Source organism: Berghia stephanieae, chromosome 6 (genome assembly GCF_034508935.2).
Source record: "Berghia stephanieae isolate SIO BIC M18660-M18661 chromosome 6, UCSD_Bste_1.3, whole genome shotgun sequence".
NCBI lineage: Eukaryota > Metazoa > Mollusca > Gastropoda > Nudibranchia > Aeolidiidae > Berghia > Berghia stephanieae.
Window position 1 is genome coordinate 33855381 of NC_088365.1, and position 12603 is coordinate 33867983.

General features: G+C 37.4%; 1 protein-coding gene across 2 annotated transcripts in view; it reads left to right on the top strand.

The window, feature by feature from the left end:
- The first annotated feature begins 704 nt into the window (after positions 1-704).
- The window catches only part of LOC144974919 (molybdate-anion transporter-like), a 56909-nt gene continuing 45010 nt past the window's right edge, over positions 705-12603 (top strand). The window contains exons 1-2 of one of the 2 annotated variants that reach the window (XM_078918431.1): positions 879-953; positions 10996-11131. The gene's annotated coding sequence lies outside the window, so the exon portion shown is untranslated. Of the gene's footprint in view, positions 954-10995; positions 11132-12603 lie in introns of both variants that reach the window. The other variant, XM_078918430.1, reaches the window with a different exon arrangement.

The following is a 12603-nucleotide window of genomic DNA, read 5'->3' on the forward strand; positions in this document are numbered from 1 at the left end:
GAACCAGTTACTAAGTTACTATGCGTCATTACGAGGGAAGTGACGTCACGACTGTTGAAGCCTATTCTCATGACATAATATAATCTCCCTTCATCTGCCATTATTGTTTAATGTCCTGATATGATTTTTATTCAATAATTCATGTTAACAGCTATTTATTATTCGTCTCTGTATGCATATGCACGGTTTGATGAATGGGTGTGTGTGTGTCGTTGTGAGGGTATGTATGTGTGCGCGCGCTTGTATAAATGGGTGTGTGTACAATGTTGTGCGCCTACAAGTGTTTTGTCAACGGGACTGGACGCTATACAAATGAACTTTATTATTATAATTATTATTTTACCGTTTGGGATGGCGGGTCACATTTTTTACTAACAATTAAATATTGTTACTTCTAAACAAAATCAATATTAGTGTAATGCCGTTTAAAGTGGTAGTTTACACACATAAGTAAAACAAATGAACGTTTCGAGTTACCCGATTATATAAACATAATATACACATCCAACGCCCTACTGATCGACAAGGAGGCTGTAGCATCCAACCGAAACGATTAACCAGTTAACTCTCGCATTCAGGGAACACACGTATTAACAGCAACAACAAAATTGGCCAGAAAACTCGTCCTTCAAATATCGATCGATTTAATTGACTCTCATCTTGGCAAAAACTCTCAAACCTTGGACTTAAGGAGGACCTCGCGAGGTCTCAGGTTTGAGAGTTTTTGCCAAGATGAAGGTAGTTTAAATCGATCGAAATTTGAAGAACGAGTTTTCTGGCCAAATTGTTGAAAAACGTGTCTTTCCAGAGTACGGCCGTTAACTGGGTGTATTGGATGATAAAATATTGTGAATACGTACATGGTGTGTGTAGTATTCATTTCAGCTGGAAAACACCCTGCCGAAGTGACAACTCATACAGTACCCGTAGAACATTAACACTCCCACTTCAAGGTAAGATTGCTTTTTCATTACTATTCAATTTTTTTTCAAGTAGAAAATATCTTTTAATAGTGTATCTTGTTGTTGTTGTTGTTGTTGTTGTTGTTGTTGTTGTTGTTCATGATGACGATGATGCTGCTGATGATGGTGTTGTTGTTGTTGATGTTCTACTACTACTACTACTACTACTACTACTACTACTACTACTACTACTACTACTACTACTACTACTACTACTACTGCTACTACTACTACTACTACTACTACTACTACTACTACTACTACTACTACTTCTTCTTCTTCTCCTCCTCCTCCTCATACTTCTCCTCCTCCTCCTCCTCATACTTCTTCTCCTCCTCCTCCTCCTCCTCCTCCTCCTCATACTTCTTCTTCTCCTCTTCCTCCTCCTCCTCTTCTCCCTCCTCCTCCTCCTCCTCCTCCTCCTCCTCCTCCTCCTCCTCCTCCTTCTTCTTCTTCTTCTTCTTCTTCTTCTTCTTCTTCTTCTCATCCCCTCCCCGCACCCCCCCCCCTTCTCCCCCTCCTTCTTTTCCTTAATCTTCTTCATCTTCCTTTTCACGATACCATTTTTTCTCTATTATTTAGATTTTCTTCTTTTGCACTCAATGAATTCGTAAATAATTTTGACAATTGTGATTATTGTGCTTAAATGTGAAGCGTTTCTTAAAATATCTTAATGACTAATGATTATACAAAATGTCCCCACAAAAGTATTGCCTTAAATTATTAAACAAGTATGTTGATTAACTTAACTTATAACTTTATTTTAAGAAAATAAGAAAATGTCAAAATAAAATGAAAAGGGTTTGACAATGAAAAAGTACCTATTCATTAACATGTAAATAATAATAATAATAATAATAATAAAAATAATAATAATAATAATAATAATAATAATAATAATAATAATAATAATAATAATAATAATAATAGATCTTAATTGTCCATAAATATGGCAATTTGTCATTTAGTTACACGTGTTATAACATTATATAATAACTATAACATTGAACAGATATTTCACTCCTACTTATTCTCTCTCTCTCTCTCTCTCTCTCTCTCTCTCTCTCTCTCTCTCTCTCTCTCTCTCTTTCTTTTTCTTTCTTTCTTTCACGCGTGCACAGTACACAATGTGGCGGGTTGTGTGTTATTTTTGTGGGATCGAGTCCAACCGATAGCTCAATGGTCTGGATTCGAACTAGTATTAGTATGCGCGCTATGGCTCTCGTTACCAGCTGCGCCACTCAACCTATACCACAAACGGCTCAGGTTTAATCTAGGGGTGATTAAGAATTGCCTTAGGGTCCCTTATAACTTAATTGTATTAATAACAAGTGGGTCAAGACAATAGTAACGCCCAATACAATAATAACAATTCTATACATAAAGTTTAATTAGATTGTTACAGGAAAAGATAGAAAGAATAAGCATTTATTTAATATCAGAAGGAGTAAGCTCTAATTGAGTGGATCTAATTTATTATTTATTTATCTATTTACTTTGATATAATCATATGTATGTGTGTGTGTGTGTGTGTGTGTGTGTGTGTGTGTGTGTGTGTGTGGAAAATACTTTTGAAAATGGTATAAGCCCGTTTGGCTTATCTTTATCCAGCCGGCTTGCTTGACTTAGGCAAATTAATGTATCAGCTAGTTCCAGGGTTGGCGCCTGCTTGCAGGGTTTTCTGGACTTCACAACAGTGTATTGTAGTTAGCGACAGACATCAGGGGTTTACCCCTATTCAAGGACTGGGATGCAGGGATTCGGCACGACTGGGTTCTTCAAGGACACGGACAAGGATCTTCAATTTAGAGTTAAAACAACAAGGTCTTTGAGCCAATCGAGTTTGTCTTTCGCCACCGAATCGTCCTTGAGCGACACATCATAATAGCCTTTATTTGCCGACAAAGGCAAGGAGAAGCAGTAACTCCATGATAATGGTAGTTAGTATATATGTATCAAACATCAACTGACAGTCGAGCTATCTTACATGATAAGAATTTAACAGGGTTGTGTCCCTGGTATTTCTTAATTTATTTTTAATTCTAATTGAGGTTATGATGTGTGGCCGGCGATTGGCGGTAGGGTACAGACATTCAAGCAATATACATATTGAATATAAATGAAATAATAGCATAGATCATAAACAAATGTTAACAAGAGTATAAGATACATATAGATATAGTTTTGTACAGGTATTCCAACTTACGAACATCCATGAAATAGCACAATTAAAATATATACACAAACTATAATATTAATAATAGATTAAATTGAATTCACAGTAATATCTCGTTCCACTTTGAATGTTAACCAATAATTCATTTTACCTTCAGCCGAGGGATGACAAACTTTTACAAGTTTGAAATTGGAGAGATAGCTCTTCTTTCTTGGGATTCTTAGCGTGTGTGTGATTCGATTCAGAGATGAATTTGATTTTGCGATTTAAAGGAGCGCGTCTGAATTATGGGAATAGCCAATCAGAAGAATGTTCATGTTTTAGATAGCCAATGATATTCATATGCTTTGATTAATACGGAGTAACGGAGAATTACCGGAGAGATAGACCTTAAAAGTAACTTTAGCTACTCTTGAACGAGACAAGACCTCAGGGCATATGCACGTTGGAGTCTTGTTTGGAAAATGTAATTAGCAGGAGGTATGGATACAATGGGCAGACAACTTGAACAGGTAAATAAGCCTTAAGCTGAAAGTGAGTGTTCCGTTATACAATGGGAAGGTTTCCCACCTAACGACCAAAATTTCCGTTAGAAAAAGACTGTCCATGTTTTGAGTATCTAAACTGGAGGTGTTAATCTGCCTTGGCAAATATATGTCTCGTCCACTAGGTTTGAAGTGGTTTTGAATGAGACGCTGACGAATGATAAAGAAACACGCAGTGAAAGAAAATCGTTCGTCACACACAACATAAACATATTCATTTCATTTTCAATTCATTACATTTGTTGCAACTCGACACCAAATATTATCATCATTATTAATTGGTCAATTAATTTAACATGAAATAAATTAATCAGTCAATCAGTCAACGCATCAATCCTTGGTTTTGCTGTAACATATGAAATATTCAACATTTTTATTGCTGATGGACCGAACGTTGATTTATACTTGTTCTACATAATTTAATCTGACAAAACCTTCTCCCAGATGGTAAAAGACTAAATTCATGGTATAAAATATGTTTTGTATTGTTGATAATTGAGAATGCTTTCCTTTCTATTGCTTTTCCATGAATTCTTCCTACTCCATCAAGAGGATGGTTTAATATTTTTGATGCCTCTTTGATTGATTTTGAAATTTTTGATTTATCTTTAAGTCGGCATCCGCCAAACCATATGGTGCAGCCAAACGCAATTACACTTTTAATCAATGAGTCATAAACTCTTAACATAGTTGAAATGTTCTCAATTTCTTTAGGATGTATAATCTTTGGGCAACTTTCTTAGATATTATATTAATATGTTGAGAGAAATTGAGGGAGCTATCAATGGTTCCTAAATATTTAAAATATTCAACTATCTCAACATCTTCTTTACCGATCGTCACACACTTTAAGTCGTTTTTATTTTTGACACCAAACACCTGTTCTTTCGTTTTTTTTTCATCATTTAATTCAAGCTGATTTTGTTCACACCAATCGGTGAATGTATTAATTTGTTTCAAATAATTCTTTTCGGTAACTTTATCTTTTAATAAGCCAAGAATAGCAGTATCATCTGCATATTTCACTATAAAACAATTTTCAAAGGATGGTCTACAGTCGTTAGTGTATAAGATGTACAGGATTGGGGAACTCACGCAGACAGTACAAATACACACAAACAAATCTTGTCGTGTTGTCTCGGGGTTTGCTCCTCTGTAATCTTGTAACAGCGTGGCTATGACTTTTCGTGAAAATGTGTAGTGTGGATAATTCTTCACTCTGTATCGATCACGGCCCAACAAATATTGAGAACAACCGACTCAATTTTTAACGTGCACCTTTTTATTATCACACTCTTTTATGGAGATGTGATATTACGAAATACGTCGCCTTTTAATTCGTCACCGGACCCAGCCTTTGATATTTTAATAACACAGTTTTTAGTATCCTGTGTTATATTTAGTTTGGCCAGTATAACACAGTTTCGGCCTTCTCTGTGTTATACTTTATTGGGACATATGCATAGTAACAGATTTGCCTTCTCTGTACTATGATTTTATTGATCACTTTTTTTTTTTATCAGACGGATATTGCATAAATTTGCCTTCTTTATGCAATGATTTTTTGGTCACCCTTTTACGGACTTACACGGTACACTAACCTGCACTATGCCTTGCTATTTTCCACACAATCAACCCCGCATTGTGCGAAGAATAGCAAGTGACGATTTGCGGGCTGCCATGCGTTTATATAACCATGGTGAGTAGTATTCATATGACGAATGAGAGGCGTTGTCAACACAAGATAGCAAAGCAACAGGTTTGAAAAATAACAACTCATGGTCACCTAAAGCTAATATCCCATTGAGCCTTAAGCTCGTTCTACAGTAACGTGACACATTCGTTCATTCATTCATCCCATGATCTGATGATCGTCGGGGTGATACATGGGATGCAGTTCTCACCACTTTCCGTCATTCTTCTTTATTGTTGGCCTTCTCCAAGAGTTTTCCCATCTTCATTCCTGTCAATTCCATCCAAACTTTCTTTTGTCTTCCTCTTCTTCCTCCTCCTTCAAGGGTGCCCTCAATCACCGTTCAGCACAAACCTTCATACCTCACATTGTGGCCAAACCATGACAGTTTCTTCCTTTTAAATGTGGTGATGAGGGGTTCCTGTCGTCCTGCACGATCTTGTACCTCATCCAGTACGTCTTTATTACTTTATTGGTTCTGTGTTCTGTATGCCACACCCGCAGAAGTTTTCCATTAACTGTTCATCTCAAAAGCAGAGATTCTGCGTTCTAATTCCGCAGTTAATGTCCATGACTCGCAGCCGTATAATAAGATGGAAAGTTGATATATCTACCAGTGATTTGCACTGTTTAATTTTTATTTCGAAACCGATTGGATTTTTCCATATTTTTCTCAGTCTCGTTAGTGTTGCTGTTGACATTCATATTCTTGCTTTATTCTCAGTTGAACTGGTATCGTCCTTGGTTAGCAGAACACCCAAGTATTTAAATGTTGACACTTCCTCGAGTTTTTCATTATTGATTGAAATTTCTGCATGTCCATCATTTCTTTGTTTACCAGTATACCGAGTGCATTATGATAAATAACATAACATAACATATGGTATAGAGGGCAAAATAGGATAAAATCCCTTGAATGCCCTTAATAGTAATAGTAATGCCATAAATTTATTGATTAAAGATTACAATATGATACACGAGGTAAAGATTGTATCTCAACTTAAATGTACTCATGTCTATATGGTGTACAAACATATAATATCTTTAACCGTGACATGCAAAGCACACACACACACACACACACACACACACATACACATACACACACATACACGCATATAGAAGATAACCATACTAATATAACAATGCATAATATATACGTACAAGATTGAAAGGCATGTTAACAACTGTGCAAACAAGTATTATTCGTCATATATAAATATCCCATCATATAATTCCCTGTTTACTAACACTTTTAAATAACCCATAGATTTTGCATTCTTTGTTTCAAATTTCAAATTGTTCCATTTCTAGACAATGCGAATACCGAACCAGTTTTGTCTTATGTTTGTTTTGCATCTCGAGACAAAAATCTTAAACGTGTCCCCTCTAGTAAAAGTAATATTAGACTATGAAAAAAAAATATCAGAAAAGTCTATCCTATCCAGACCATGTACCCATCTATAAACCTGAATTATATCCCCTCGAATTCTTCTATATTTCAAACTTGGTAAGTCAAGAAATTCTAACTTTTCCTTATAAGATAAATACTGTATTGCATAAATCTTTTTGGTAGCTCTCCTCTGTACAACAAACGCCAAAAACAAACAAACTTATAAATAAATAACGGTATTGCACGTATCATGATGCAACAATAACATATCGAACAATGAGACATGCAGTGTTACACGTCAGTGCAATGATAAAACCCCTTGTAATAGTTAATCCAACTTTTCCAACACACCGTGTCTATATCTTTTATTGTTATTGATTTAGAGCGATAGAATAAAGAAAGACATTTCCAATGATATCAATGTTGTATCAGTTCAACCTTATCGATTAGCTTTAAAAGTTGAAATAAATTATTCTGAACAGTTTTCGGCTCTTCTGTAAAATCGGGTTTATTCATTATTATGGGATTTTGTAATCGCAGGCCAGCATTCTCTATTATTTAATTATTTACATTGACTTGCTCAGGTTAACATATCAATCAATGCATGGTAAACAAAAGCTTCTCTAAATTGCTCTTATTCGGTAATGCTGGCACAGCATTCTACTTAGTTTGGTTTGTTATAAATGGTTTTATTCAGAAAAGTGAGTGGAGCAGGCACTTATGTTGGTAACAACAAGATATGAAGTGAGTAGAAAAGTGCCAGAAGACAATAGAGAATAAAAAATTTTTTCGCGGCGGTGGTGGGGTTCGAACCTGCGACCTTATTGGTACGACAACTCCGCCTGGCAGGTGAGAGCGTGGCTCTACCGTGTGAGCTATCCACGAACACAAAAATATTCGTTTCAAACCCAAAGTCATTTCTAGATCCCTCTCTCACCCACTTCTTGAGATCTCCGATTCGTTCACCACCATCGCGAAGTAATTTTGACCAGCAGTTAAGCTTAATAGCCAATATTCTCATCACAAACATATAACATAGAAACGATTGAGACATTGAGTATGCTCCAGTGTATGGGGTGAATTTTTTAATTCAGAAAAGTGAGTGGAGCAGGCACTTATGTTGGTAACAACAAGATATGAAGTGAGTAGAAAAGTGCCAGAAGACAATAGAGAATAAAAAAAATTTTCGCGGCGGTGGTGGGGTTCGAACCTGCGACCTTATTGGTACGACAACTCCGCCTGGCAGGTGAGAGCGTGGCTCTACCGTGTGAGCTATCCACGAACACAAAAATATTCGTTTCAAACCCAAAGTCATTTCTAGATCCCTCTCTCACCCACTTCTTGAGATCGCCGATTCGTTCACCACCATCGCGAAGTAATTTTGACCAGCAGTTAAGCTTAATAGCCAATATTCTCATCACAAACATATAACATAGAAACGATTGAGACATTGAGTATGCTCCGGTGTATGGGGTGAATTTTTTAATTCAGAAAAGTGAGTGGAGCAGGCACTTATGTTGGTAACAACAAGATATGAAGTGAGTAGAAAAGTGCCAGAAGACAATAGAGAATAAAAAATTTTTTCGCGGCGGTGGTGGGGTTCGAACCTGCGACCTTATTGGTACGACAACTCCGCCTGGCAGGTGAGAGCGTGGCTCTACCGTGTGAGCTATCCACGAACACAAAAATATTCGTTTCAAACCCAAAGTCATTTCTAGATCCCTCTCTCACCCACTTCTTGAGATCTCCGATTCGTTCACCACCATCGCGAAGTAATTTTGACCAGCAGTTAAGCTTAATAGCCAATATTCTCATCACAAACATATAACATAGAAACGATTGAGACATTGAGTATGCTCCGGTGTATGGGGTGAATTTTTTAATTCAGAAAAGTGAGTGGAGCAGGCACTTATGTTGGTAACAACAAGATATGAAGTGAGTAGAAAAGTGCCAGAAGACAATAGAGAATAAAAAATTTTTTCGCGGCGGTGGTGGGGTTCGAACCTGCGACCTTATTGGTACGACAACTCCGCCTGGCAGGTGAGAGCGTGGCTCTACCGTGTGAGCTATCCACGAACACAAAAATATTCATATGTTTGTGATGAGAATATTGGCTATTAAGCTTAACTGCTGGTCAAAATTACTTCGCGATGGTGGTGAACGAATCGGCGATCTCAAGAAGTGGGTGAGAGAGGGATCTAGAAATGACTTTGGGTTTGAAACGAATATTTTTGTGTTCGTGGATAGCTCACACGGTAGAGCCACGCTCTCACCTGCCAGGCGGAGTTGTCGTACCAATAAGGTCGCAGGTTCGAACCCCACCACCGCCGCGAAAAAAAAATTTTTATTCTCTATTCTCTTCTGGCACTTTTCTACTCACTTCATATCTTGTTGTTACCAACATAAGTGCCTGCTCCACTCACTTTTCTGAATTAAAAAATTCACCCCATACACCGGAGCATACTCAATGTCTCAATCGTTTCTATGTTATATGTTTGTGATGAGAATATTGGCTATTAAGCTTAACTGCTGGTCAAAATTACTTCGCGATGGTGGTGAACGAATCGGCGATCTCAAGAAGTGGGTGAGAGAGGGATCTAGAAATGACTTTGGGTTTGAAACGAATATTTTTGTGTTCGTGGATAGCTCACACGGTAGAGCCACGCTCTCACCTGCCAGGCGGAGTTGTCGTACCAATAAGGTCGCAGGTTCGAACCCCACCACCGCCGCGAAAAAAATTTTTTTATTCTCTATTGTCTTCTGGCACTTTTCTACTCACTTCATATCTTGTTGTTACCAACATAAGTGCCTGCTCCACTCACTTTTCTGAATTAAAAAATTCACCCATACACCGGAGCATACTCAATGTCTCAATCGTTTCTATGTTATATGTTTGTGATGAGAATATTGGCTATTAAGCTTAACTGCTGGTCAAAATTACTTCGCGATGGTGGTGAACGAATCGGCGATCTCAAGAAGTGGGTGAGAGAGGGATCTAGAAATGACTTTGGGTTTGAAACGAATATTTTTTGTGTTCGTGGATAGCTCACACGGTAGAGCCACGCTCTCACCTGCCAGGCGGAGTTGTCGTACCAATAAGGTCGCAGGTTCGAACCCCACCACCGCCGCGAAAAAATTTTTTATTCTCTATTGTCTTCTGGCACTTTTCTACTCACTTCATATCTTGTTGTTAAATGGTTTTATTGCTACAAAAAAGACAAGGTATAAAACGTATTGAGCATGTCGTTGCGAGCCACCTGCTGCTTGCAATGAAATTGCAATTACAGTGTGTCTAAATTATTTAAATTTCTAGATCTAAATCTATATCATTTTATACAGCCTTTGTGACATTGTATAGATTTTAAAAATATACTTACGGTACAATCGTACTCGGAAAAGACATGTATTTATAATTTTGGCCAGAAAACTCGTCCTTCAATAAATATTAAATTACCCTTATCTTGGCAAATATACTCAAACCTTGGACTTCTTGGTATTGAAAGTCATTTAAATCGATCAATATTTGAAAAACGAGTTTTCTGGCAAACTTTTTAAATATGTATCTTTCCAGAGTATGGTAGTTAACCGGTTAATTATTACTCAGCTTACCGACAATTTGACAAGTAAAGAGTATTAAATTCACAATAAATATATTCGTAGAAGATCGTCTGTTTGTTGTGCCGACAATATTGTCATAGTCAAATTAATGTGGCAATGTAACGAGGTTTTACTGAAAGTGAAGATGCTTGGTTTTCAATTAAAATATGAGTATTATAACAATAAAGATATCTGTCCAGAGTTCCCGCATCATAATAATATACTAGCATGTACCATGTTCCAAAAAGCCAACTTCTATCCGTCAAATGGAGAAAAAAACGGGGAACATTGGGTTTAAACCGAAACCCGAAGTGTTCTACCAATGGAGACGATCAACTATAGTAGTATTGTTCCATGAGCTAGAGTCATTGGTCAATAAGATTCAATAGTCGTAACGTCACTTCCTTCCTAATGACGCATGGTAACTTAGTAACACTGGCTCTAAACTATCGGAACAATGGCGAACGCCCGATGAAATATTTCTCCGGCGAGCATAAAAGCGTATCCAGAGTGAAAAAAAAAACCCCATAAATTTGATCATGTTTTGACTTTTACACATTCTGATCACAAGGCATATGAAAAGTTTTAGCCAGCTTGAAGAATAAAAAGTAATGATTTTCTTTGTTTAGAACCAAGATGGCCGCCGTTGCCAGGCGGCGTGACATCAGACTATTGTATCCAATAGACACCAAGTGGAAGGGAACATAACCACGCCTCTTGGACAGTCGTCATAATGTAAACAAGGTTTTAGTTTAACTGACGATGGTAAGTGCATGTCTTAGTAAAATACCCACTGTTCGACCGCTTGATCAAAAGAACCAACACAGAAAACCATATTATGTAAACTTAAAACATTTATAATCGGATCGAAAAAAAATGTGTGATAACCAATCACCCACTTGGCGGTATAGATTGAACGAAATTGACATCACTCAGCTCTTTGTTATTGTTATTAGCCTGCCATTTTTATGAGCAGTTCTCACTAAATTGTATCAATCAGACTATAAACGGTCAATGTTACACAGATGTGTGTGTGTGTGTGTGTGTGTGTGATTGTGTGTGTGTTGGTACGTTATATTCCGCGAGCGAAATGTTGAGTAAATTACCTAAGCGCACAGCATCAATAAAAACAATGACAATGGGCAGAGAGAGAGAGAGAGAGAGAGAGAGAGAGAGAGAGAGAGAGAGAGAGAGAGAGAGAGAGAGAGAGAGAGAGATTTAATTCACGTTATTGTTCATAAATATGAAATAACCATGCTTGTCCGAGCACGTTTGAAGGTGTGTCAAAAATTCCATGCTTGATTGGTCAAAAATCTACTGGTAATCACAATATGTGTTCAGTTTTCGAAAAATCCAACATCGACGGACAAAAAAGATGAAGCGAGCATGGCGTCACTCAGCTTTTTGTTATTGTTTTTCCGCCAGCCATTTTATGAGTAGTTCTCACCATAGAGAATACTCCCTTGTCTGTGGTTCTCACTAAATTGTAAGGATGCTGTGCGCTTGGCTAAGAGACTCACAAGATTGCCATCCGGAAAGGTCAAGGACCAACACACAAATCTATGTGTAACCTTGAATGTTTACAGTGAGATTAATACAGTTTAATGAGAACTCATAAACATGGATGGCAAAAAAAAAAAAAAAAACAACAACAAAAAAACCAATAACAAAGACCCTAGTGACGTCAACTTCGTTCTATCTAAAGATAGTTCGAAGATGACGTCACGCAGGCCTTTGTTATTGTTTTTGCCATCCGCGTTTGTGAGTTGTTCTCACTAAACTGTATTAACCAGACTATAAAAGTTCATGGTTACACAGAGTTTGTGTGTTGGTCGGTTATACTTCCGGATGGCAATGTTGTGAACTCCTTGGCCAAGTGCATTCTATCTATAGATAGTATGCAGATGACGTCACTCAGGCCTTTGTTATTGTTTTTGCCATCCGCGTTTGTGAGTTGTTCTCACTAAACTGTATTAACCAGACTATAAAAGTTCATGGTTACACAGAGTTTGTGTGTTGGTCCGTTATACTTCCGGATGGCAATGTTGTGAACTCCTTGGCCAAGCGCATTCTATCTATTGATCAGACTAGAGATAGTATGCGCTTGGCTAAGAAACTCACAACATTGCCATCCGGAAGTATAACGGGCTAACACACAAAACTACATATGTGTAACCTGAAACGTTTACAGTCTGGTTAATACAGTTTAGTGAGAATTACCCATAAATACGGATGCC